Here is a 27,352-nt window from a genome sequence, read left to right as displayed (position 1 = left end):
TTGCCCTTAACAAGGGCAACTTATAATCTTATAAGTTGCCCTTGTTCGCAACAAGGGCAACTTATGTGAAACTTATAAGTTGCCCTTGTTATGCAACAAGGGCAACTTATAAGTTTCACATAAGTTGCTCTTGTTTGAAACAAGGGCAACTTATAAGCTTCACATAAGTTGCTCTTGTTGCAAACAAGGGCAACTTTTGAGTTTTTTTTTTTTTTAAAAAAAAAAATCTGCAATATAATTCCTGATATTTTGCAATATAAAATTCTACATTATAATTTATAGAATACTGTTTCACCAAACATCAGCTTGTCATTCCTCAAAAATGATATAAATATCAAATTTCCAATAATATTACCGAATTAATTCAAATGTAATTAAATAAATCGATGAATAACAAAATAAAGTAAGAGTCGCGGATAACTACAAGCCTGCTCTATTTATTACACTGAGGGTAGTTCACAATCGTTGAAGTAAGTAGTCTACATGTCTCGAACTTCATCCAACTCCTCTTTGGTAAAGGGCTCTTCCCTAGCTTTGAGTTGTAAAAACCTTTAAAAGAACAACGTACATGCAAACCAATAAATTAAATTAAGTTTCATATGCGAAAACAGAAATTATATTGGTCGCGAAAAAAACTTTCTGAGTGTACTAAGATTCATTTCAAGTTCTTTATGCACATCTAAGGCTCACTTAGCTCGATATAGATCATATTTGGCAAAAAATGGCATTTTCGATCCCAATTATCAATAAATGAACCTAAATACACTTTCTAAATCTTTTTCATGATTCATATGATTAGTTATATGTTTATAAGACTCATTTCAAGTTCGTTATGCACGCTTATAGGTCATTTGGGTCGATATAGGTCATTTATGGCCAAAAATGGCATTTTCGATCCCAACTACCAATAAATGAACCTATTTCCACATTCTAACCCTTTTTCATGATTCGTATGATTAGTTATATGTTTATGATACTCATTTCAAGTTCGTTATGCAAGCCTAAAGGTCATTTGGGTCGATATAGGCCATTTATGGCCAAGAATGTCATTTTCGATACCAACTACCAACAAACAAACCTATTTCCACATTCTAACCCTTTTTCAGGATTCATATGATTAGTTATATGTTTATGAAACTCATTTCAAGTTCGTTATGCAAGCCTAAGGGTCATTTGGGTCGATATAGGTCATATATGGCCAAAAATGGCATTTTCGATCCCAACTACTAACAAACGAACCTATATCCACATTCTAAACCTTGTTCATGATTCATATGATTAGTTATATGTTTATAAAACTCATTTTAAGTTCGTTATGCACGCCTATGGGTCATTTGGGTCATTATAGGTCATTTATGGCCAAAAATGAAATTTTCGAGCCCAACTACCAACAAACGAACCTCTTTCCACATTCTAACCGTTTTTCATGATTCATATGATTAGTTAAATGTTTATAAGACTCATTTCAAGTTCGTTATGCACGCTAAGGGTCATTTGGGTCGATATAGGTCATTTATGGCAAAAAAAACAAACGAACCTATTTCCATATTCTTAACGTTTTTCATGATTCATATGATTAGTATATGTTTATAAGACTCATTTTAAGTTCGTTATGCACGCCTATGGGTCATTTGGGTCGATATAGTTCATTTACGGCAAAAAATGACATTTTTGAACCCAACTACAAACAAACGAACCTATTTCCATATTCTAAACATTTTTCATGATTTATATGATTAGTCATATGATTATGAAACTCAATTCAAGTTCGTTATGCACGCCTATGGTTCATTTGGGTCGATATAGGCCATTTATGGCCAAAAATGGCATTGTCGATCCCAACTATCAACAAACAAACTTATATTCAAATTCTAAACCTTTTTCCTGATTCGTATGATTAGTTATATGTTTATAAGACTCATTTCAAGTTCGTTATGCACGCCTATGGGTCATTTGGGTCGATATAGGTCATTTATGGCCGAAAATGGCATTTTCGATCCCAACTATCAACAAACGAACTTATATAGGTCATTCATATGATTGCCTAAGGTTTCTTTGCAAAATATTAGGTTTTGTAGTTACCACTTACCTAAGTGTTAAAACTCAAAACAATTACCCAAAAACCCTGAACTTGAAAGAATAGATAAGTACCTCAAGAGAGAAATTCTGATTTCAAATATGGAGATATATTACGAACTTATCCATCAATAATGGAACTCCTGATTGACATTTCAAATATCTGAAGCATGTTACCATTGAAGTCAACTTCTCCCCAATTATGCCCACTGACTGACACTTGTCTCTCTTCTGGGGTTATTCCAAAGCTGCTTCGGAAGAAAGTGGTCAGAGTGGCAACATCCTATTAAAGCAGAAGAATTAATCAGCTTCCCAGAAGTTTCCCCTCAAAAGATCTTAAACAGTAATAGAACGACTAGAGATTCATATGACTTTCAAGCATTTGTAACAAAGGAACCACTGCAATGTACTAAGTATTCACTCAAAGAAAATTTCAAGGAAGAGAATAGCATAAGCAATCAACAGTCGAGACTCAAGAGATGTAGATGTACACTTTAAAAACATCCAAATATCTACCAATAGGGCAATAGATACCCAGAAGATTTAAGGGTTCTCGCTCTCTCAGTCTTTATACTGAAAATGTAAACTTGATCATGCAGAAGAATATAAAAATCAGCCACAGGACTAACCACTAGCAGCATTCCCAGGCTCATAAAACCATGTATCGAACGTTGTTTAACTCGCAGTTCCATAGGAGGCGATGACAAAAGGCAATATACTAGCAAAATCCAAATGAACAGCTAACCCCTATTTATAACTTCTGGTTTTCTGTTAAAGCTGACATTTCCTCTCAGATAAATTTATCAATCGTAAATAAATAAAAATTCACCAGATTAAAATAGACCAATCAACTATTTGCTTTTCTTATTGATGTGAAATGGATGCAGTTTTTGTGTATCTATGAATCCAATCTGATATCAATTAGAGTATAATTCTTGATTTTTTTTTCCATATTCTGCTTTAACTTTGCTCATGCTAACATATGAGGTAAACTCAAAACTGGAAATTTGGTTGGACTTGCATAGGCAAGAAAAAGGAAACAAGACAATACTAACATTAAAGACATTCAAAATGACTTTATCAGATGTAAACCAATTAAATAAAGAATGTGCAGGAGAAAAGCAACACACCGTATCCCGGGGAAACCTGTAAACTTATACTACAATCCATCTTTGCTTCGAACCCCAAGTTGAGTGGATCTTTGCACCTTCATCCAGAATAACACAGAGATATTACTCTTATCAACTTCAACAGCTTTTCCACCTCCCTGCTTTTTCCCCAGGATCCCACCTGAATTGATTATCATTTGCCCTGGCTTCTGCAAAACCACGCACAGGACAAAAAAGGGATCAGCAAAAAAGGGATCAGCATTAACTAATTACAATAACAAACCAAAGACAGAATAAATACAGACATAAAATTCAGTAATTACCTATAAATATTCTACATGCTCTGAAGACCAACAAACTGGTAGCAGGAGAAGTGAAAGGAAGGGAGGGTGTGTGCGTGTGGTGGGAGTCCTACTTTTTTATCTCTTACAAAACATTAATAAGTCATCTAAACAGGTAAGGATTACTTCGTATAGTATATACTATATAGAGTACCAAAGGACTTCTACGGAAATATTGTAAAAGTGCTTCTTCCTAATCCGACGTTGTGTTCCAGCAAGTTAATTTTCTGAATTTCCCCCTCCTTTCTTACTCCATATTCGCTAAACAAAAGCAACCCATTACAAGTATAAAAGAAAGATGTGCATTCTACCCCAACCCCCTACACACATTTCAATATAATCTAATAATCTACTCTCAACTTCATTTACTTATTCCACCAAAATAAAGGTTTAAGGGTATATAAAAATCCTAATTTCATAAATTATATGCAAATCAGTAACCAAAATCTTAATGTCAAAGCCTTAATCTCAAAAGGATGGGGTCAGCTACATTAACTAAAGATTTGACCTCCGGATTAACTCAGCAAATCGAGTCACTACTCACTACATTAACTGTCAGTGGCAGGCAGAAACCCACAGTAGTTAAAAATACAAGCTGAGTCAAAAGAGAAAAGTACCATGTAAAACCAGAAACAATGTAGGGGGATTGCCATTTGTTGGGTGTTGGGGAACCCATTCCTCGGGGACTTTGCTGCAGAAAAAACCGCCAAGGTGAATTATAAAATTCAAATGAAAACAATAAAGACAGTAGCTAAACAAAAATGTTCCAGTCACCTTAAAGCTTCAGCGCCCAAAATCTGTTCTCGAGGAATCCAACCATCAATATTCAATAGATCTAACCAGTGGCCAATGATGTCCAAGCTAATACGGACTTCCCAACGCCTATTATCATACATAGATCAAAATGAAAAATGCAGTACTACCGTCACATCATTCACAGCTGAGGACAAAATTAGAGAAGATCTTGAACTTGGATTGTGTAACAAAAGGAATCATGGGACTTACCAGATCAGCAACTGATGAAAACCTTCATCCCACAAAAATCCCCGCGGGAAGACTCCACGACTAGGAACAGCTGTGTAAAGTTCTGCTGGAAAGTATAATAGATAATCATCACCCTTTATCTGCAGGAACAAAGGGAAATTACATGACTTGTCAGAAAACATTGGTGTCACCCAACTACCCAAGATGAGGTGACTGACACTGATAGCACTTTTTCCAGCCAACACTGAATGAAAAGCATGCAGCAAACGAATTTGAGACAGAGGAGACCGACCATAATGATAAGCATATTCAACTGTAAGAAATACACAAAGTTTAAAAGAAGGTAGCTAAAATATATTGAGAACTTAAATACATCATGTGAAACACTTTAGTCAAATGAAAATGGAAGGGAATCAATACGGACTCCTAAAGTTGAAGGTGGTGAGACACTTATATATTTTCTTCTTTGTGATACATATACTTACGTATGATTACAACTTAATTAAAAAAAAATACTAGATATGTTTAAACTAGCTTATTAAAGCTAAAGTTGCTGGATATGTTATTGACCTGAAATCTCGCTAGATCCTTGTAATGTAAATAGGTTATGCTTGTTTGATAACGAAGGCCTTAATATGGTTCCATGTTGACTTCTCTGCTGAATCATGATTCCAACAGACTTCAATGCCGTGGATGAGTTGATAAGGAGATTTTACTCCCACAGATATCTTTTAGAAACAATCTTTTTTAATAACCTTTGACTGGTTGGAAAAGGTTGCTAGCATATAAACCTCCACAGCCTCAGAACTGTTGCCACTCTGTCTCATAATACAAGGAAACCAAATACTTTTGTCGTTGAATTTATTGTAAGAGAATTGCTTCACTGTGGCTTTGGTCGAAGAGTCCTATACTGCTATACATGCCTCTGTTGCCAAGATAATTTAGTCTATTATTCATGAGAAAATGTTGCTTGCAGCTGACACTTAGCTTTTTACTACATCTGATCTCTACAATTTCTATTTCCGCTGTCATGATCACTTATTCCGTTGATATTATGAACTCGCTCAAAGAAGATTTACAGTTTCTGGTTATAGTTTCTAGAGTGCAACTTAGAACACTGACACCAAGCTTTAAATCATGGTAAGAAGAACCACGCTAAACTAAATCGTAATCATAAATCCTATAGTCCACGAAACATCGGCAATCACATATCCAATCTCATCACTTATCATACAGGTAAACTAAGAATAATGAAATAGAGCAGGGCATAACATTCAGCATATCAAAATATTCGAAGTCCCCAAGTTCAACAAACAACAACACTTATAATTTGTAATCAAACAATTATAACACCACATTGCAACATCCAAACAACAATCCACACCAAACAAGGATTAAGAACAAGAGAATTATACCAGAATTCGGTAGAAGTTTAATTCTGGAAATCTCAAGAAGAATGTCCAGTTGCTTGGATAAACCTCCATGGACTCCAAGAATATGAACCAAAACCACCAAACTCATCTGCGATTTTTCTACCATTACCAGGTGCAAGAAATCGAAGAACAATCTTCAAGAACCCTAAAATTTAGGGGAAAAACTCAAGAATAAAAAACCGTTTGATTCAAGGTTTTAAAGAAAGTGGGCGTGCTCGCCGGTATGAGAAAGAGGATGGAGATGAGAGCTCGCCGGTATGAGAAAGAGGATGGAGATGAGAGCTCGCCGGTGGAGAAGGAGGAGGAAGATGACAATGGGGTGCCCGATCGAGCTGAACACGGATAAAATGAGAGTTTGTGTTTAACTACCTTAAAGGCTGCGCTTTTGAAACTTTAGGAAAATTTTCGTTTTAAAAAAAAATAGAAATTAATTAATTTTTTCTCAAAAGTTGCTCTTGTTGTATAAGGGCAACCTTTGATGAGCCACCTATAAGGTTTTTTCCTCTAGTGCCATATGAATCGGGGACCATAACCCTAACCCTAGCACCTATATATATAGGGTCTCCCATATCCCTTATTAAGCCCATCATAAAATAAGAGACATGGGAGTGGGTCTCTACACATATTAGCCCATACCAATAAGATACCTATAAGCCCAATATACTTAAAGATAAAAACCGATCACTTTTATGGGCTAACTTTAAGATAACTTTTATACACATACGGTCATACATGTAGGCCCACATGATTATTTCTAACAATCTCCCACTTGGGCCACATGTATTACCTTACGTAATATGTATAACCTTATGAGCTCAAAATCTTTGCTATCATTACCAAAGGTATCACCGAACAATCTCGTCCATTAATCATGCCAACATAGAACCAAAGCGACTTTCGTCATCTATATTGTGACTAAGCCCTCAATGATCACGTATATTAACATAACCAAATGACATAGATCAAGTATGGATGTGTAGCATGGAAATTTCATGAAACGTGATCTTAACATGTCTATTTCCAACTAGTCCTACTAAAATCTTAAGTGAGATCATACCAAAATAGATCAGAGTGAACCATAAACTGAAAACTTTATTTCTGCAGAAACATAAAATCCAAATACAAAATATGTGTCTTTAAGAAAATGAACATTCTAACACAAACTCCCACTAAACTTGAACATCATCGAATGACATAACACCCATGTGAGCAGTGTGCTCATGAAAGACCTTGGGTGGTAATCCCTTAGTAAGCGGATCCGCAACCATAGAGTTTGTTCCTATATGTTCCATAGACACTTTTCCACTCTGAACTCTTTCTTTAACAACACAGAACTTTATTTCAATGTGCTTTGACTTTGAAGATCTCTTGTTGTTATTAGAATATAACACTGCGGACCTATTGTCACAAAGAATCTTTAGTGGTCTTTCAATACCATCTACAATTCGCAGTCCAATGACCAAATTCCGCAGCCATAGAGCATGATTAGATGCCTCAAAACATGCGATAGACTATGCTTCCATAGTAGAGGTTGCTATAAGTTCCTGTTTAGCACTCTTCCAGGATATAGCACCTCCAACAAGCAGATACACATAGCCTGAAGTGGATCTAGAACTGTCTTGGCATCCAGCATAATCAGAGTCAGAGTACCCAATGATCTCTATCTGACTCGACCTCCTATATGTGAGCATGTAGTGTTTTGTTCTCTGAAGATATCGCATAACCTTTTTGACTGCTTTCCAGTGATCCATTCCCGAATTGCTTAAATATCTGCCTAACACGCCAACAATGTACGCAATATCCGGACGCGTACAAACTTGAGCATACATAAGACTCCCTATTGCCGAAGCATAAGGAACATCTTGCATTTATTTACTTTCAAAATCATTTTTGGGACATTGATCGAGACTTAACTTTGTCTCCTTTAGCCACAGGGGTATCACCTGGCTTACAATCTTGCATGCCAAACTTTTTGAGATATTTTCGATATAGTTCCTTTGTGATAATCCAAGAATACCCCGAGAACGATCTCGATGTATCTCAATTCCTAGTACAAAGGATGCTTCACCAAGATCTTTCATTTCAAACTTGTTCGATAGAAATCTCTTGGTTTCATGAAATAAACCTATATCATTACTAGCAAGCAATATGTCATCAACATACAAGACCAGGAAAATGTGCTTACTCCCACTGAACTTATGGTATGTACAATCTTCAACTGCATTCATCTCAAAACCAAATGAGATGATTACTTCGTGAAACTTGAAATACCATTGACGAGAAGCTTGCTTAAGTCCATAGATGGATTTCTTTAATTTGCATACCATTTTCTTTGCATCGCCTAACACAAAGTTTTCTGGTTGCACCATATAAATTGTCTCATCAATGTCACCATTGAGAAACGCAGTCTTTACATCCATCTGATGTAACTCAAGGTCAAAGTGTGCCACTAGTGCCATTATTATCCTAAAAGAGTCTTTCGATGAAACTGGAGAGAAAGTCTCTTTATAATCAATGCCTTCCTTTTGAGTAAATCCTTTTGCGACAAGGCGAGCTTTATATCTCACTATATTACCCTTTGAATCCTTTTTTATTGTAAATATCCACTTACAACCAATAGGTTTCACACCTTCAGGTAATACATTGATTTCCCATACACCATTGTCTTTCATAGACTTAATCTCCTCATTCATGGCATCAATCCACTTTTGAGAATTAGGACTTTGCATGGCTTGATGGAAGTTGATTGGATCACCTTCCTGTATTTCAGAACCATCCTCATGTTCCTGAAGAAATATAACATAATCATCAGGAATTGCACTTCTCCTTTCTCTAGTGGATCTCCTTAATGGCATTTGTTCTTGAGGTGCTTGAGTTTGTTCTTCAAGAATGACCTGTGTAACTTGTTGATCTTGATTAGGGAGATCTTCGATATTGTCTTGCTGTTGTTGGACTGTTTCTTGAACAATTCCAATAACTGCATCTTGATCACTGTTTTCAACAATAGAGGGAAGGGGAACAGATTCCTCTTCGAAGACAAAATCCCTAATATCTCTCCCCCTAAACTCAACATCCTCAAAGAACCGGGCATTTCCTGTCTCAAAGATTGATCTAGTAGTGGGATCATAAAATTTATACCCTCTTGACCGCTCAGAGTATCCCACAAAATAGCTACTAACTGTTTTTGAGTCCAACTTATTTTCATTTGGCCTATAAGGCCTTGCCTCAGCTGGACATCCCAAAACATTTAAGTGCCTTATACTAGGCTTTTTCCCAGTCCATAACTCATGAGGGGTTTTAGTGGCTGCTTTTGTAGGAACTCTGTTTAGGATATAGGAGTCGCCATTCAGTTTTTAACGAAAATGAGAAAAACTGACAAAACCCGGTTATCGTGACATAAAGGGAGTGAAATTATGTTCGACCACGACGGCCATAGGTTTCCTTGTGATCCTTGGTGTGGGGATCGCTCAACGTACACCCGTAGGGCAGATATTGAGAGTTCGGGGGACCGTAACTACCGAGAGGAGTGCTCATCGATAGTACTCCAGAGGCAGGTTATCCTTACTAGCTCAGCATAAATAATTGAAGGGACATGCGTTAAACTATTAAACTATTCTGAATTGATTTTAGCAATATGCAACACATAACACTAAATCGATCGTGATTATCTTATTTAGATTGATTTAAGGTACCTAGCATGATAATTCAATTGTCCAAGGTATTATCTTATTAGGCATGATAGATCAATCAAATTAATAGTTTGACAATTTTATAAAAGGGTGATGAAAGCGATTAAATCATATGAGGGACACATTACAACGAACCCTTGAGAGGTGCGTTGTGGTTCTTAGAAAACTAACCACTTGGCTTTGCTATTTCTCCTTTTATTTAACGAATCTCGGGTTTCTAAGCAATGTTCCAGTATTTAGGCTTAATTCATCAAGCTACAAGGGGCAGGACGCGTTCTGTTCGACTTTTGGGTCGATTGCGACAGAACGCCGGATCAATTTCGCAGCGTGAGGCTTAGGCTTAAGGCTAGAGTCAATACTCAGGTTATGGAATTGTGTTCTTTTCACGTCGGTTTTAGGCTGTATTTATAGGAAAAGAGTGTGTGGAAAGATAGATTTTAAGATACGAATCCAAAAAGAATCCGGAGATAAAACGGCCCCAGGCATTTTCAGCGCCCAGGGCTGGGCGTCGAAGATTTCGGCGCCCAGATCCAAGCATTGAAAATGGGATCTGGGCTGAGTTCTTTGTCAGATTTGGACTCTTAGAACACGAAGCTTTTGAGATTTATCCGAGTCTTTTAATGCGTATTAACTTATGACGGAATGCGTCTGGGCCCGTTACGAACTCTAGGTTCGTTAGGAATTTAATTAATACGTAACTCTTATTTTCGAATTATACCAGGAATGCAAATTCTATCTCTTTTAGGATTTATGTTGGACTGCAACACCTAATTCTGACAGGTTTCTATCTTTTATGACTTTGCCACTTTTAACAACTACCATTTGCGGCAGTTACTATTCTTATCAGGTTTCTATAAATAGCAGCTTTGGCTGAAATGAAAGGGTGATTGAGATTCGTTATTTAATAGGAGATGCGTTGCCAAGTGGAGATTTATGTTCTCATCATCGAACCTTCCCTTTCGAGAATGGGGACAAAAGCAGGTGTCTACAGTTAGCCCCCACTTTGACCGAGTCTCGAGATGAGACGATGGTCAAAGTACTAGACGGAGTGCGTCATACAAGGCATGGCGTATGTGACTTATTTTGCGAAGGTCTCACGAGCCCCCGAATGATAACATTTGACTTAAGGGTCATCACTTGAAGTGTTAACACATTCCTCACGTGTCATTGTAATTTGTTAACTGATAGTATAGAAACTCCCTCACTTTGTCATTGGAAGTGTCTAAAGATGTTTTCGAAATCAAAGCTATAAAGTGTAACTAGGCCTGGCCAAACCCAATCATGAGGTAAAACGTTTTTAAAGATTCTCATTTTCAGACTTAGCTAAACGAGAAAACCCCCTTGTTTTTATAGGACGCAAAACGAAGGAAAATCCAGCACATCGCTTTTTTTTGGAAAAAACGGAAAGCCGATCCTTTAATTTTTGGAAAAGGGAAACCATCTTTTGACTTTTGGAAAAGGGAAACCAGGAAAAGTTGTCGCTGCAGCGACTAAGGACCTGCGCGGTTAGTGGCGCAGACCCCGCCCGCTGAAGGTGGGCGAGCCTGTCCGCTGAGGGTGGACGCCCCGTCCGATAGAAGTGGACGAATCTGTTTTGATGTTTTGAAAGTAAGGACCTACGCGGTTTGTGACGTAGACCCCGCCGGCTGAAGATGGCGAGCCTGTCCGCTGTGGGTGGACGCCCCGTCCGATAGAGGTGGACGAATCTGTTTTGATGTTTTAAAAATAAGGACCTACGCGGTTTGTGATGTAGACCCCGCCGGCTGAAGATGGCGAGCCTGTTTTTGTTTTTTAAGAATTTTTTTTCATTTCATTTTCGAAAACTGAGGACCTGCGCGGTTAGTGACGCAGACCCCGCCCGCTGAAGGTGGGCGAGCCCTGTCCGCTAAGGGTGGACGCCCCGCCCGCTGAAGGTGGGCGAGCCCTGTCTGCTAAGGGTGAGAGAACCTGAATTCGTCTTTTCGATTTGGGACTCGCGTGGTACGTGCCGCAATCTTGCCCGATTGAGGTGGGCAAATCCCTATTTCATTTGTTCTTGTTATTTCTTTTGAGAATTTCTTTTTATTCATTCTTGTAAGAGCGAATTCTTTCGAGGGATGCTCGGATTTAGTTGCAACCTGAATGTGGGTTGACAACGTGCTTAGACGGACCATGGTCTCGTGGTCATCATCTTTCATAGCTTTGAGCTAGTCCTTACGGCTCAATTTCGCCACTACCTGGGTCCTTGATTAGGGGACTATGTATAAGTATCAACGGCGACCTTTGTCTTGAGGTCGTAATCCTGGTTTTATCTTTTGAGATTATCCAAACACGGGACTTCGTACAACGTAGTCTAGGAATATTGTTTTAACTTTCAATACTCTCTTTCGAAATATATATTTTCTTTCGAGCCCCCAAGCACTCGTGCTTGACGGTCATTTCTTGTCAAATAGGTTCCTTGGGGATACGCATTTTGTAATGTCCTTGATCTTGTTTGGGATCGTGCTCGTAAGTGCGAGCGATCTTTGTAGTGGTGTGCTACTGTTAACAAAGCCGTGAGGTGCGACTTTCAGTAAAGAAATCGATAATTTTAGAGTCGAATGGATACGGCAGGACCCTATAGAAGTCAGGGCTTCTTTTGGGACTGGGCTCATTTTCGGCGCCCCGGCCTGGGCGTTAGAAATAATTCACGCCCAAGTGGGGCGTTGAAAATATTGTTTGGGCTGGTCTTTTGATGACACAGTTGGCCTCTTGTTCGTCCGTTTATTTCACTTGGAAATTCTACGTATTCTCTTCTCTTTTGTTTTTCTTTATTTTTGGAACGTAGAATTTTATTAGAGATCACAATGAGTTGAGTGATCGTGATGATTTCTCGAGAGGCCTTAGCCGATTGGTGGACTACGGTGTTTGTCGCTTTGGGGCGATTATTTAAAGGAACTGTCGCTCTTAAGGCGTACAGTTATTGCAATAGTTGGGCGAGTCTATATGACCCGGGGAAGATACCTTGAGGCGTAAGACTTTGATTGCATATATATTTTTTATTTTACTACGGTCGTTTCGTAGCTTGGAGCCCCCAAGTATGCATGTTGGGATGCTTCCTTTTGGCGTACGATTTTTGTAGGTTCTTTCGAGAAAGATGCCTTGGGGTCCCACTCGTGTAGGTGCGAGCTATCCCTTCCATAGTAGGTAATATTTTGCTACCTTTAATCCTTAATGTAGAAGTTATATGGCTTGCATTTTGAATTTGGGCGATAAGTAGTCTTTGCCTCATACTCTTGGTCGTGCCCGCATTAGTGCAATATGCCTTACTCATCTTTTTTTAGACTTGTACCGTGGGATGGTTGAACTTATGGTGCGACGTAGGCTTGTGTGGCCTAACAACGTGTCTCAGAACATTCTTCCAGGTGTTGGGATATCATTATTATTTTTTGCATTAGAGTACTTCATCACGCCTCGTTCAGGTGCTCGAACAAGTGTAGCACCTTCTGCGTGGGTGTGCACGGCTTATTACTTCGTTCGATGCGAGGATTCATAGATGTTTCTTTCTTTTTTTTATACTTGATTTTTCTTTCGCTTTTGCTTTGGAACGACGTAGACTGTGTAACGGGCGCTTGTAGGGCGAGCTTTATGTGCAGTAGTTTGATCGGAGTTTTGGTGACTCGCGATTTTCAGTTACCCTTGTTAGTGGGGTGACTTTATATATTCTAAGTAGAGCTTAGAATTTAGGAGGGGTTGTAGCCATTCTAAGGTTCGTTTTACACGATCAAACCTTAGGATTGTGCCCCTATGACGTGTGTATAGCATTAGCGTCGAAAATTTGCGATAAAATCGTCATTTCGAGCATTTTTAGAGTGTTTTTCTCAAGCCCCCAATTGTAGCTACGGGATTGGCTTGGTGCTATAATGCTTGGCATACGTTTTTATGCATTCATGGTGACATGGATCATGAATAAATTGAACCAGACTCGTTTAGTGCGAGGTACGTTCGATTAGTGATTTGCTACTTCTCTTGTAAATGTCGTATTGTGCGACATTGCCATGGTCAAGGTAGTCACATGTTGAAGTGTGCCTTGACCAAAAGCTAGGTGCCTTTCTTTACCCATAATCATATTTAGAAAATTTTTTTGACTCACTTGCAACATTGAGATAAACGCATACTTAGCTTAAACCAACGACACTTTATTATGTTCGACGAAGTCTTTGAAAATTATTTGAAATCCGAGTCCTACTGTGTACAATCCGAGGTGTCCTAAGTAAGTTGACTTATAAAAGGGTTCGTACAGGATTACATGAGTGAATCAAAATACTATTACGATTTTCGAAATGCTGTCTAAGGATTTGCTAGAAGCCAGAGTGCAGGCGTCAAGATATTACTTGTGCCCGTGTGGCACATGCTTTGGGCTTTTAGGGCCATCTTTTCCAGAATTGCGGGAATATAAACCGTTTTCAAATTGACTTAGATTACTTGGTGTATGTCTGCACAAAAGGTCAAGGTATACTTAATTCTTTCCCTAGCTCTTTCATTTCAATTTTTTAGCCCCCAGTTGCTATTATGTCTTCCCATGATGCTTTTAGATTTCGATTTTAGATGCCCGTGTCATATGTCTGAGTAGGGTGAGCCTTGGTTAAGTGCCAAGTCCTATTGACAATGTCTGATTTTTTTCAAAGGGGATTCGCAAGCATTTGAATTACCATGAACGGGTGCCCTGAGCTCGAAGGAACGATGAGACGACGCCGTAGAACAATCCTCTTTATTGCAAGCTTACTGCCTTTACTACTTGTTGGCGATTATGACTGTGTCTAGGGGTGAAAGAAGGTCTTTAAGCGAACGACTATGTCTAGTGGTGAAAAAAGGTCTTTAAGTGAGTTAGTTCGCTTTAGGGAGGGTCAAATCGAGTACTTTAGAGATCATGGACGCTTGCGCTAGCCCCCATTCAATTGAGGCAAAGAGATCTTTTGAGTCTTGGCTAAGTGCCTAGGAGTGTGAGTGCTCCTTCTGGCAAGGGTACGTGCCCTCATTATTTTTCGGTGTGTGCTCGTTTTGGCATCTTGATGATTTGGATTCTTCCTTTGACTTAAATTTTTCTTTCGACTTGGATTGCAAGTAATTAAATTTCAATAAAGGACTCTATTTTTTATTCTTGTTATTCTGTAGGCTTTAACATTTTTGCAAATTGGTTGGACCGAATCATGGATTGCCTACGAGGCTAATGCGTGACCTCGTCCCTCGTGGGCGTGACGTTGTTAGATCAAGTGTAATTGGATTTCCTGTGAGTTTACACCCAATCGACTAGTAATATAGGAGTCGCCATTCAGTTTTTAACGACAATGAGAAAAAATGACAAAACCCGGTTATCGTGAAATAAAGGGAGTGCAATTATGTTCGACCACGACTGCCATAGGTTCCCTTATGATCCCTGGTGTGGGGATCGCTTAACGTACATCCGCAGGGAAGAGATTGAGAGTTCGGGGGACTGGAACTACCTAGAGGAGTGCTCATCGATAATACTCCAGAGGCAGGTTATCCTTACTAGCTCAGCATAAATAATTCAAGGGACATGCGTTAAACTATTAAACTATTCTGAATTGATTTTAGCAATATGCAACACATAACACTAAATCGATCGTGATTATCTTATTTAGATTGATTTAAGGTACCTAGCATGATAATTCAATTGTCCAAGGTATTATCTTATTAGGCATGATAGATCAATCAAATTAATAGTTTGACAATTTTATAAAAGGGTGATGAAAGCGATTAAATCATATGAGGGACACATTACAACGCACCCTTGAGAGGTGCGTTGTGGTTCTCAGAAAACTAACCACTTGGCTTTGCTATTTCTCCTTTTATTTAACGAATCTCGGGTTTCTAAGCAATGTTCCAGTATTTAGGCTTAATTCATCAAGCTACAAGGGGCAGGACGCGTTCTGTTCGACTTTTGGGTCGATTGCGACAGAACGCCGGATCAATTTCGCAGCGTGAGGCTTAGGCTTAAGGCTAGAGTCAATACTCAGGTTATGGAATTGTGTTCTTTTCACGTCGGTTTTAGGCTGTATTTATAGGAAAAGAGTGTGTGGAAAGATAGATTTTAAGATACGAATCCAAAAAGAATCCGGAGACAAAACGGCCCCAGGCATTTTCAGCGCCCAGGGCTGGGCGCCGAAGATTTCGGCGCCCAGATCCAAGCATTGAAAATGGGATCTGGGCCGAGTTCTTTTTCAGATTTGGACTCTTAGAACACGAAGCTTTTGAGATTTATCCGAGTCTTTTAATGCGTATTAACTTATGACGGAATGCGTCTGGGCCCGTTACGAACTTTAGGTTCGTTAGGAATTTAATTAATACGTAAGTCTTATTTTCGAATTATACCAGGAATGCAAATTCTATCTCTTTTGGGATTTATGTTGGAGTGCAACACCTAATTCTGACAGGTTCCTATCTTTTATGACTTTGCCACTTTTAACAACTACATTTTACAGAAGTTACTATTCTTAGCAGGTTTCTATAAATAGCAGCTTTGGCTGAAATGAAAGGGTGATTGAGATTCGTTATTTTATAGGAGATGCATTGCCAAGTGGAGATTTATGTTCTCATCATCGAACCTTCCCTTTTGGGAATGGGGACAAAAGCAGGTGTCTACGGGTCTTAATTTATTAACCAAGAGTAATTTGGAGATTACTAGCAATAGGTTTTGCTTACCTAGAATCTTAAAAGACTGAAGACATGCAAAAGCTGCTTAAGGATTTAGGACTTTTAGGGTCTTGGAATCTTTTCCTTCATTTTTGGACCATGTTTTGCTTTTGCATGAATGAAATGTTTAATAGCTTTAATGATTGCATGTTCGCATTTATTTCAAAGTTATTAAAGATTATGAATGTTTATTTATTGCGAATTATTTTCAAATGTAGAATGTCTAAAACAACAATCAAATCATCGGAAATTCTGGATGTCGAGTTAAACTTGACTAACTTTCTTGAACGGAAAAGGAAACTTATCGAAGTTTTAAATGTTAACGACATGCGCTATGTCATAGAACAACCCTTTCCTAGCTATTATGCGCGAGGTATGACTCTAGAAAGGTAAAGAAATCGGGCACTTCACAAGTACCTTGTCTCTGAGTTAAAAGTCTATTCCCAAAAATTGGAGAGGGAGGTTCATTACCTATGAGCCTTATGCACTCCTAAGTCATCTAAGGGATAGATGTCGTGTGAGGTATCAACCCAAGGGCCAAACTGTTGGCAACGAGGTTGATGAATTGGCTAATTCAATGAGCAATCTCAAACTCATTACCCCACATAGGTCGTGTCTAGAGAACGAGTTTCTAGAGGCACAAAAGCGCATTTACTCAACTAAGATGGACAGAAACACACCAATTTGGTCTCATGTGAATATGATGACTGGATTATTCTTCACAACTGAGAGACTTGGTGGTTCCATCATAGAGCCAATAGCCATTGCACTTGTGCTGAATTCTCTTCATAGGGATTATGAGGGTCTTAAGATCCACTTCTCTTTAATCAGAAAGAGAACACGTTCAGTGAACTTGTGGAATTGCTCGACAAATTCGAGAGAATCCTTAAGTTCAAGCAAGACCCTTTGAATGTGAAGTGCACTAAATTTAAGAAAGAGTGCAAGGAGGAGAAAAGCAAGGTTGCATCGTCATCCACTCCCGGAGGGCAAATGGCGTCTTCCAAGAGCAAGATGAGGAAGAACGCTTCTCCTTCTACATCGCAATGCTTCAATTGTAATGAAATTGGTCATTACAAAAGAGATTGCCCTAAACTAAAGGAAGAAAAGAAGGACGGAAACGTCGCTTCTCCTACAAGTATGTATATTATACATTGTAATCTTGCTAATTCTACTTCTTGGGTATTAGATACTGGTTGTGGCTCACACTTATGTTCCAATTCGCAGGAACTAAGGAGAAGTAGAAAGCTTGATAAAGGCGAGATGGATCTACGCGTGGGAAATGGAGCACGGATTGCTGCATTAGCAGTAGGATCTTATTTTATTTCTTTGCTTAGTGGTTTTGTTTTGGAACTAGAAAATGTTACTATGTTCCTAGTATCACCAGAAACATTATTTCCGTTTCAAGTTTGGATTCTAAAGGTTTTAGTTTTCAATTTAAAGACAATAGTTGTTCTTTTTCTTTAAATGGAATGTTTTATGGTTCAGCACAACAAGAAAATGGTCTATATGTGCTAGATACGAGCAAACACATTTATAACATAAATACCAAAAAGGCTAAAACTGGTGATTCCGATCTCACATATCTGTGGCATTGTCGATTAGGCCATATAAACACAAAACGCATGGAAAGACTTCAAAGGAAGGGCATTATAGAATCATTTGACTTAGAGAGATTGATCAATGCGAATATTGTTTACTTGGCAAAATGACAAAGCAACATTTCTCAAAGGTGGGAGAACGAGCAAGAGAACTACTAGGGCTAATACATACGGATGTATGTGGGCCTATGAGTACGAAAGCTAGAGGTGATTTCAGCTATTTCATAACTTTTACGGACGATCTCAGTAGATATGGCTATATTTACTTAATGAAACACAAGTCTGAATCATTTGAGAAATTCCGAGAATTTCAAAATGAAGTAGAGAATCAACATGGCAAGAAAATCAAAGCTCTAAGATCAGATCGAGGAGGTGAATATCTTAGCCACGAGTTTGATGACCATCTAAAAGAATGCATTATTCTTTCTGAATTGACTGCTCCGGGGACACCATGGAATGGAGTGTCGGAACGGAGAAACATGACCTTACTAGATATGGTTAGGCCAATGATGGGTCAAGCCGAACTTCCTTAACAATTTTGGGAACATGCGTTGCAAACAGCAGTACTCACATTGAATCGTGCTCTGTCAAAAGCTGTTGAAAAGACTCCAAACGAATTATGGACTATGAAACTTCCAAAGTTGTCTTTTCTAAAGATTTGGGGTTGCGAAGCATATGTCAAGTGATTAATTTCGGAAACGCTCGAACCAAAATCTGACAAATGTTTGTTCGTTGGGTATCCAAAAGAAAAAAAGGGGTATTACTTCTACAACAAGTCAGAGAACAAGGTATTCGTTGCTCGAGACGGTGTCTTTTTGGAAAGAAATCATATTTCCAAATTGACAAGTCGGAGAATAATAGACCTTGAAGAGATTCGAGACGAACAACGACCCAAGAACTCTTTAGAAGCAGTTCAAGGTGAAGAACCTTCAAGGCCTTTAGAAGAGCTAGTGGGAGTAGTTCCTTAAGACGTTGTTGCCCCTCGTAGGTCACATAGAACTAAGGTTCAGCCGGACAGATGGACAGGCGTCCTCTTGACTGAAACTTAGATGTTCTCATATTAGATAGTGATGAACCTATGACCTACAAGCAAGCTATGACGAGCCCAAGCTCCACTAAATGGTTAGAGGCCATGAAATCTGAGATAGACTCCATGTCTGGAAATCAAGTCTGGGATTTGGTAGATTTGTCGAATGGGTTTACACCTATCGGATGCAAATGGGTCTTCAAATTGAAGAAAGACAAGGATGGAATTGTATACATATACAGGGCTAGATTGGTAGAAAAAGGTTACAGGCAAGTTCACGGCGTTGACGTACTACGATGAAACCTTTTCTCCAGTCGTTATGCTTAATTCTATTCGGATAATCCTTGTGATTGTCGCGTTTCATGACTATGAAATATGGAAAATGGATGTCAAAACTCCTTCTTGAATGGTGTTCTTGAAGAGACTGTGTTTATGACGCAGCCGGAGGGTTTTGTCGATCAAAAGAATCAAGGAAAGGTATGCAAGCTTAAGAAATCCATCTATGGATTAAAGCAGGCATCAAGGAGCTGGAATAAACGATTTGATGAAGCAGTCAATAAGTTTGGCTTCATCAAGAATCGGGACGAATCTTGTGTATACAAGAAAGTCAGTGGGAGTAAAATTGCATTCCTAGTCTTGTATGTAGACGACATACTACTTATTGGAAACGACATTCCTATGCTTGAGTCTGTAAAGACTTGGCTTGGAAAGTGTTTCTCTATGAAAGACTTAGGAGAGGCACAGTACATATTGGGCATCAAGATCTATAGGGATAGATCCAAAAGGATGATTGGACTAAGCCAGAGCACTTACATTGACAAAGTGCTAGCTAGGTTCAATATGATGGAAGCCAAGAGAGGCCATCTGCCCATGACACATGGCACATATCTAAGCAAGACTCAGTGTCCCAAGCCATCTGATGAGCATAGAAAGATGAGTGAAATTCCATACGCTTCGGCTATTGGATCCATCATCTATGCTATGATTTGTACAAGGCTGGATGTTTCGTTCGCACTCAGTGCAACGAGCAGGTACCAATCAGACCCAGGTGAGGCGCATTGGACTGCTGCCAAGAATATCCTAAAGTACCTGAAAAGGACTAAGGATCAGTTTCTGTTCTATGGTGGTACAGATGAGTTTATTGTTAAAGGCTATACGGACGCAAGCTTTCAAACCGACAGAGATGATTTCAGATCACAGTCTGGTTTTGTGTTCTGCCTCAATGGCGGAGCAGTAAGCTGGAAAAGTGCTAAGCAAAGCACTATTTCAGATTCTACAACTGAAGCCGGTGATGCCTCAGAAGCAGCAAAGGAAGCTGTTTGGATTCGGAAGTTCATCGAAGAACTTGGGGTTGTCCCCTCCATTAAAGGACCAATGGCTTTGTATTCCGATAATAGCGGAGCTATTGCCCAGGAAAAGGAGCCTAGGAATTGACGACAGCGTCGCGGATCCATTGACTAAACCGTTGCCACAAGTGAAGCACAACGCACATGTAGCAACCATGGGAATCAAGCATATTGGAGAATGGCTTTGATTTTCTAAGTTTTGTTTTAGAACATCTGTTAGATTTTTGTTTAAAAAAATTGGTTTAACCATTTCATATTTATGAAATTTATTATTTCGTATTCATTTAATTTGGTTTAGTATTAAATGATAAGTCCATGTGATTCAAAACATTCAAATGGGATGTCAAGATGGATTCTTCGACAAAGAAACACCCATAAGTGAACTTGAATATTGAAGTCACAAAGGATCCCTGATCCAGGTCATTGAAAGGTGGTCGACCAATGACTAATGAAGATTAGATTTCAAGTAGATTTGTACGTAGTTCGGTTTCTTGAACTAGATTGATTGGATGTCAGAGTCTTTTGCATAGATACTTATTGGATCTTGTATCGGATTGACCATGAGAACACTTTAAGAGATTAAAGTCATGTCATAAGTAGTTCTCATTAATGGTGATTAGAACCATTCCTCAGAACATGAGTGATTATATCTGCTCGTTTGAGAATTAGTTCGATCTAATGCTAGCAAAATGTCGCACCGTAAAAGGAGGCTATAAAAGCAGTTATTGGGCGTACTATGAATCAAAGTGAGTGTTCATAGATTGCAAGAATGGATTTTCCTCCTATCTTTGATAGGATATGGTCTTGTATTGTAACAAGGCCTCTCGGAGAGTTAGGTATTGTGAAATTGTATGGCCGTGCTTAGAATCGTTAAGGCTTAACCTTCTGTAAAAGTTTGACACTTGAGCTCTGTAATCCGAGAAACACTTCTGGACCTAATAAGGATGGCTTGGATCTTACCTTATGTTCAGCAAGTAACACTAAGCGGTAAACCAAATAGAGGAACGAAATTCGGAGTTCTTTGTTCGCGTTCGTGAATCGAGAAACTAGAGAAACACGCTTTGAATGTACGTTTGCTTAATGTGTACTTTATATATGCTTCCTGGCTTTGGGGATTGTTCCGCACATGTCATTATGTATTTAACTGTATTCCCCTACAACGGGTTCTCTTGCTCTTCTTCTTTGGACATGGTTGGATCTTCCTCGTCGTGGATGTCAAAGGACATCATTTGCGGGGCTTTTCCACCGGGCTTGTAACGCGACCGGTACTTGTAACTTTTTGCAGACTCTAACTCCTTTTGGAGGTCTTCGACAGAAGCTTAGAGGATAGGTTTTCAGATGCTAGTCGCTCGTTCTCTTCTTTCTGACGATTCAACTCTACCTGCGCCTTGACGTAGGCCGCTCGGATCTCCTTGAGTGTCATATCTCCGGAAGACATTTTGAGAGGGGTATTTTTTGAAGGAATTTTTCTACGGAAAACCTAGTTAATGTCCCTACAAACGGCGCCAAACTGTTTATGCCAAATTTCGTCTAGAGGCGACGCTTGGCTTGGGTCGACGCTAACTAAGCAAATAATTACGGAAAGCAAATAAAGAGAGACGACACAAGGAGATGTTGACGCGGAAAACTCAGGAATAGGGAGAAAAAACGCGGGTAGCTATGAGGCTACCAATCCTCTAGATAACCTAATAATCTAAGTAAAAAAGTACTTTGCGAGAATTATAAGAACACAATAATTGTTTAGTAATGGCTAAAACTCAATAACGCTCTTAAGTTGCTTGAATGCTTGAGTTCACGTGCCTCTTGCTTGTTGTGAATTCGTCTTTATATAGCTCGAGCCCAGCGAATAGGTTGGTTGATAGAATCCCTAAGAAGTAGGGAGTCGTTGGACACCAGCATCTCCACGTCTCTCGCCAATCTCCAACAGCCTGCTCAATCTTCGGTTATTTCCTTGACGTGTTCAACCTTCTTGGCGGCGCTGGATCTTGGGCTTTGGGCTATGATCTTAACCTAATTTTTGGTCGCTTAGCCTCTATCGTCAGTCGCTTGGACTTGCACACGTCTCTAATAGGTGACACGTCCTACCCTGTAGTCATGACAGTACCTGACAACACAACATGATCATACGACAAAACAGTTACGTCGTTAATACAAAAAGCGGGATAACACTTACTATCTTAGATACGAAGTATGTGATATAATAGAAGTTGACGATGAAACATAATAAACCTATGATGCTTAGATGTCTACCTCCTTTCTCTGATTAATTAGTTGCTACGTTTTGGTTTTCACACTATTCACATAATTTACTTACAGGGTTGTGATGCATCAATATTGATTGACTCAACCTCAACCAACCAAGCTGAAAAGGCCTCGGGCGCAAACGGGTCGGTTCGTGAATTTGCACTCATAGACCAAATCAAGGCCAACTTCGAACAATCATGCCCTCAAACGGTTTCTTGTGCAGATATCATAACACTCGCTACTCGAGACTCAGTTGCCCTAGTTGGGGGCCCAAAGTACAACGTCCCAACAGGTAGGCGTGATGGGCTCATCTCAAAATCCAACGAAGTAAACGTTCCAAGCCCATCTTCCACCGTATCCCAGGCCTAACAATCCTTCAAAATAAAAGGGTTAACCATAAACGACATGGTGGTCCTTTTAGGTGGTCACACCGTTGGTATAACTCATTGTAGTTTCATTAGTGATAGGTTAACCAACTTCCAAGGGACCGGAGCTCCGGACCCTACTATGAACAAGACGTTGCTTACGCACCTTAAGGGAACTTGCGGGGCAAACCCGAGCGCGGATCCTAGTATTTTCCTTGACCAGAAGACACCATTTGTGTTTGATAACGAATACTATAACCAGCTTAAGATTAATAATGGCGTGTTACAAATTGACCAAGAGTTAGCGGTGGATCCCTTGAGCTCTGCGTTGGCTAATAATATGGCATCAAATAATGGTGGATTTGTACAAAACTTTGCAAAAGCCATGGTTAAAATGGGGGGTATCCAAGTTCTTGAAGGGATTGCTGGTGAAATTAGGACAAATTGTAGGGTCTTTAATAAGAATTAAAGGACCCAAATTAAATTACTTTTATCGTTGAATTGTATTTGGGGGTGTTTGGTTTGCGATTTCTAGGTATGAGGTATGAGTTTAGAATGGTCTAAACCCATACCATGCTACTAGGGGTTAATAATTTGAAGACTACTTAATCAAGATGGTTTATGAAAAAGTAATGAGGGGAGAATGTGTGACTTTGGACTATTGGAGGCACCATCGTCTAAAGGTTTTCACAAATCAGGATTACTGGACTATTGGAGGCACCATCGAAATTGTTTCGTTTGATTTGGATGTGGAAGAAATTAACCTTTTGGAACTACCGGATAAGGTTATTGGGAAAGAAATAATAGCTAGGTTTTTATGCAGCATAGATGATTCATTAGCAGTTTTTTGTGTGCCTACCGAAAGCACATGTGTATGGATACTCGAAAAAGATCGTGGCAATGGTAAGACACTGTGGCGAGTTAATTCGTAGATATTATTTACCTTCAAAGATTCTTTATCTCCAAGACAGTAACACGTTTTTTATAGGGTTGAATAGTCAATTGATATCTTATAATATCACAAATCAAGAATTTCGGTGTGTGATGAAAACGTTTTGCGGAGATGTTGATACTTATGTGGAGAGCTTGGTATCACACACAGATTCAAAATGAAGCGACGTGTACATCCGTCCCTGGAAGGTGAGAAAGAATAGTAGGCAGAAGCAAATCCAGCAAGATCAGAATGCAAGTAAAATTCAAGAATAGAGGGAACTGATACTAAGTTATGTCAAATTCGGCCATATTTTTGTAATTGACGTATAGCATTGTCGAGCATTAGATTTGTTAAGAACTTTAGATTATTGTTAATGAAATAGGAGAATTTTCATTCTATATTTTATTATTCCTCGAACGTAAACATTTTAATCGATTTTTTTTTGGCAACTTTAAATTAAAATTAAAGAATTATGTTGTACTTATCATGTTACTAGTCTTACTACTGATCAAACACGTATACGTACTTTATGTATGCTTTATAAATACTTAATTAATGTATTAGTTATTTGGGTCTTTAAATGGGTTTCGTTTTGGATACGAATTAGATAAACAAATACGTTGTAAATTTGTAATTGATAGATTATTTCTTATTAGTTAGTTATCCGTTTGTAAGTTTGTAATTATATATATATTCATGGTGAAATTAAATTAGAATGGATCGAGTGCTTACATAAACGTAAAATGAATTAAAAAGAAACAATAAATTGCTACATTTTACGTAAAGAAAAACTATGATTAGTATTATTAGGAATATCGACCAAATATTCCTTGAAACAACAAACACGTACTTATAGGCACTATCATCAAAAGGGGAGTACGTAGCTACTTGAAAGAAAATATGCATGATTGTACGCGTGTACTTACGGCATTGGCATTATGGCATATAACCACATTTGAGATCATCAAGGTTGTACTCATGACTTTTATCTGGATCTAATTGACTGCAAAGCTTGAGAGCAACCAAAAAAATTAACTCATCCTTCACACACGAGGGCCATGGTTTGTTATTGAGTTTATTGCCGCAGAAATACCTTAGTTGTGCATGTTACAAAACTTCAGGCCTTTTCCCAATAACAAAAATAACCAGTTAATTGAATTGTTTTCACCAGACACCAACATCTTGCATGTATGCTTTCACTCTTTGCAAATGGGAATTACCAAAGAAGGGTCCATCCAATTCTTGGGAGCGCATTTGTTCCACCCTGACCCATCTTGTTTAAGTTTTCATACAGCTTCCGAAATTTCTACAAACATTTTCACGATGTTTAATTCCAGGTTGAATTTGCGTTTGCAGTACGTGCGCGTGCATTGAATTTCGTCGTTTACTGTTGTTATCCCTTTTTGTAACAAGTAGCTGATTGAATGGACGGACGCTGGCTGATTATTCGCCCAACGGTACGGTGGTTGGATTGTCGGGTGCGGTGGTGGGAATGTCGGGTGCGGTGGTGGGAATGTCTTGTACGGTGGTGGATTGTCGGGTTCATGGGTTCTTTGCCACACCTTCGTTTCAATTCTGGTGTCGGGTTTGAAGTAGAAGTAGTAGTGGGGTTTGTTAGAGGTTACTCTAGAAAAATCTACATGAGTAATGAAAAATCAAGTGATGGTGTATCTAGAAGCATCTAGGACATGTGATGTGGAATTATGTAATATTAGATAAGTGTAGAAAAATCTAGAAAGTAGGATACACCAACTATAAATAAGTTGTATGCATAAGTTGAGAGGTGAGCCAATCAAGAGAGCTCCACAAAAAATATGAGTGAGGGGTAGAAACAAGAGTTCTACAAAAGAGATAAGTGAGAGACATGAGCTCCACTACAAGAAAAACTCGATTTTGCGACTGTTTTTTAGCGACGGACAAAAATGTAGTCGCAAAATTTTTTTTGCGACTGAAAAAAGATTAGTCGCAAAGTTGTCGCAATTTTGCGACTACCTCCAAACATTTGCGACTCCAGTATAGTAACAAAGCCTTTCGCATAATAAAATTAAAATACAAAAGAAATTGCGACGGCGTATATTTTTTTTGCGACTACCTAAGCCGTCGCTACCTAATGCTCAATAAAAATTGCCACTTAAGACTTAAGAGTAAATAATACAGCTTAAATGTTTAGCGAAATTCAGAAATTAAACCTGCCCCACATTCTTGCACGCATAAAAAACAAAAACCCACCCTTGCTTTTCTCAACAACTTTAACCCAAGTATATAAACAAAGTAGTCTAACCCTAACCCATTTTCATTATCTTCCGCCGTTTCCTATCTCTTTAATTTCCACTTTATCTTTCTTTATTTCACTTCTCAACTCCTATCCAACAACAAGCAAACTCTAATTCTATAAGCAGTTTACATTTCTTCAGTAATTATTCTAATGAAGCACACAAGTCCAGCAAGACCAATTTGCAAGCACAACTAGTCAAACCTTCACTCTTCTCTCTCATTTTTATTGGCGAACCAGATCAACCTGACGACTATAGCTAAGATTTAGATATACGGAAGTTATAGCTTATTAGTAAGTATTAGGATATTTATTAGTACATCAGATCTGGAATTTTTGTCCAACCATTGTAATTTTAATTTTGTTAAACTGGTTATAGGTCAAAGTTCTTGAGTATGAAGGACAAGATGGTTCTATTAAATTACTGGTATTCGATTTTCTAGATTTTTGGTGTATCTGTGCGATTGTGTAATGAATAATAGTTCCCTTAGTAATTTCTTTTTTAGTAAATTTAATTTCTCGATTAGATATGTAATTAACTTCTAGTTTTTTTGGTGTATGCGTGCAATTGTGCAATGAATAATAGTTCCCTTATTAATTTCTTCTTTGGTATTCTATAATTTTGAGACGTTATATGAATTGTTTCTTGAAATAAAATTAGCAACTAATTTCAGTTGTTAATTTCATATATTTTTTAATTTTTTTTTGAAGAATTTGCGACTGCTCTTTAGTAGCAAACATTTGATATGCAGTCGCACATCATCAGTCGCAACGTTGTCGCTATAGGTAGTCGCAAACCAATTGCGACAGCCATAGTAGTCACCAAAAGTATTTTGCGACAAGGGTTTTAGCGACTGTTGTTCAGTCGCAAACCCATTTTTACGACCGTTTTCACATCTTTTGTGACTAAACAAGGCAGTCGCTAAAATCGTTATTTCTTGTAGTGCTCTCGCAATATTGTTGTACAATTCTTATCAATGTACTCAATGATGAAAATACAATTTTGTTATATAATTGAGTTCCATCAAAACTTCCGCGTGCGTCCTCAAATTTCTATCATGGTATCAGAGCCGGAAAATTGATTACGACAAAATTGAAGATCGAAGACCGAATACCCAAGACATGAAGGGTTACAAGATTTAAAGAAAATATGGAAGAGAAAAGAGGTAAGTTTTAAATCTAAAATTTCTTAAAGAATAACAAATTTGGGAAAATTAAACTAGAAGAAGAAATTTATGGAGGAAAATGGAGAAAATTAAAGT

General features: G+C 38.5%; 1 pseudogene; it reads left to right on the top strand.

Moving 5' to 3' along the window:
- Positions 1 to 16,968: 16,968 nt before the first annotated feature.
- On the top strand, positions 16,969 to 23,353 carry LOC110793450 (peroxidase 57-like; annotated as a pseudogene).
- Positions 23,354 to 27,352: the final 3,999 nt, after the last annotated feature.

This window comes from Spinacia oleracea, chromosome 6 (genome assembly GCF_020520425.1).
Source record: "Spinacia oleracea cultivar Varoflay chromosome 6, BTI_SOV_V1, whole genome shotgun sequence".
Classification (NCBI taxonomy): domain Eukaryota; kingdom Viridiplantae; phylum Streptophyta; class Magnoliopsida; order Caryophyllales; family Amaranthaceae; genus Spinacia; species Spinacia oleracea.
Note: the sequence above shows the minus strand (reverse complement) of the source record. Positions and strands in the feature narration are given on the sequence as shown.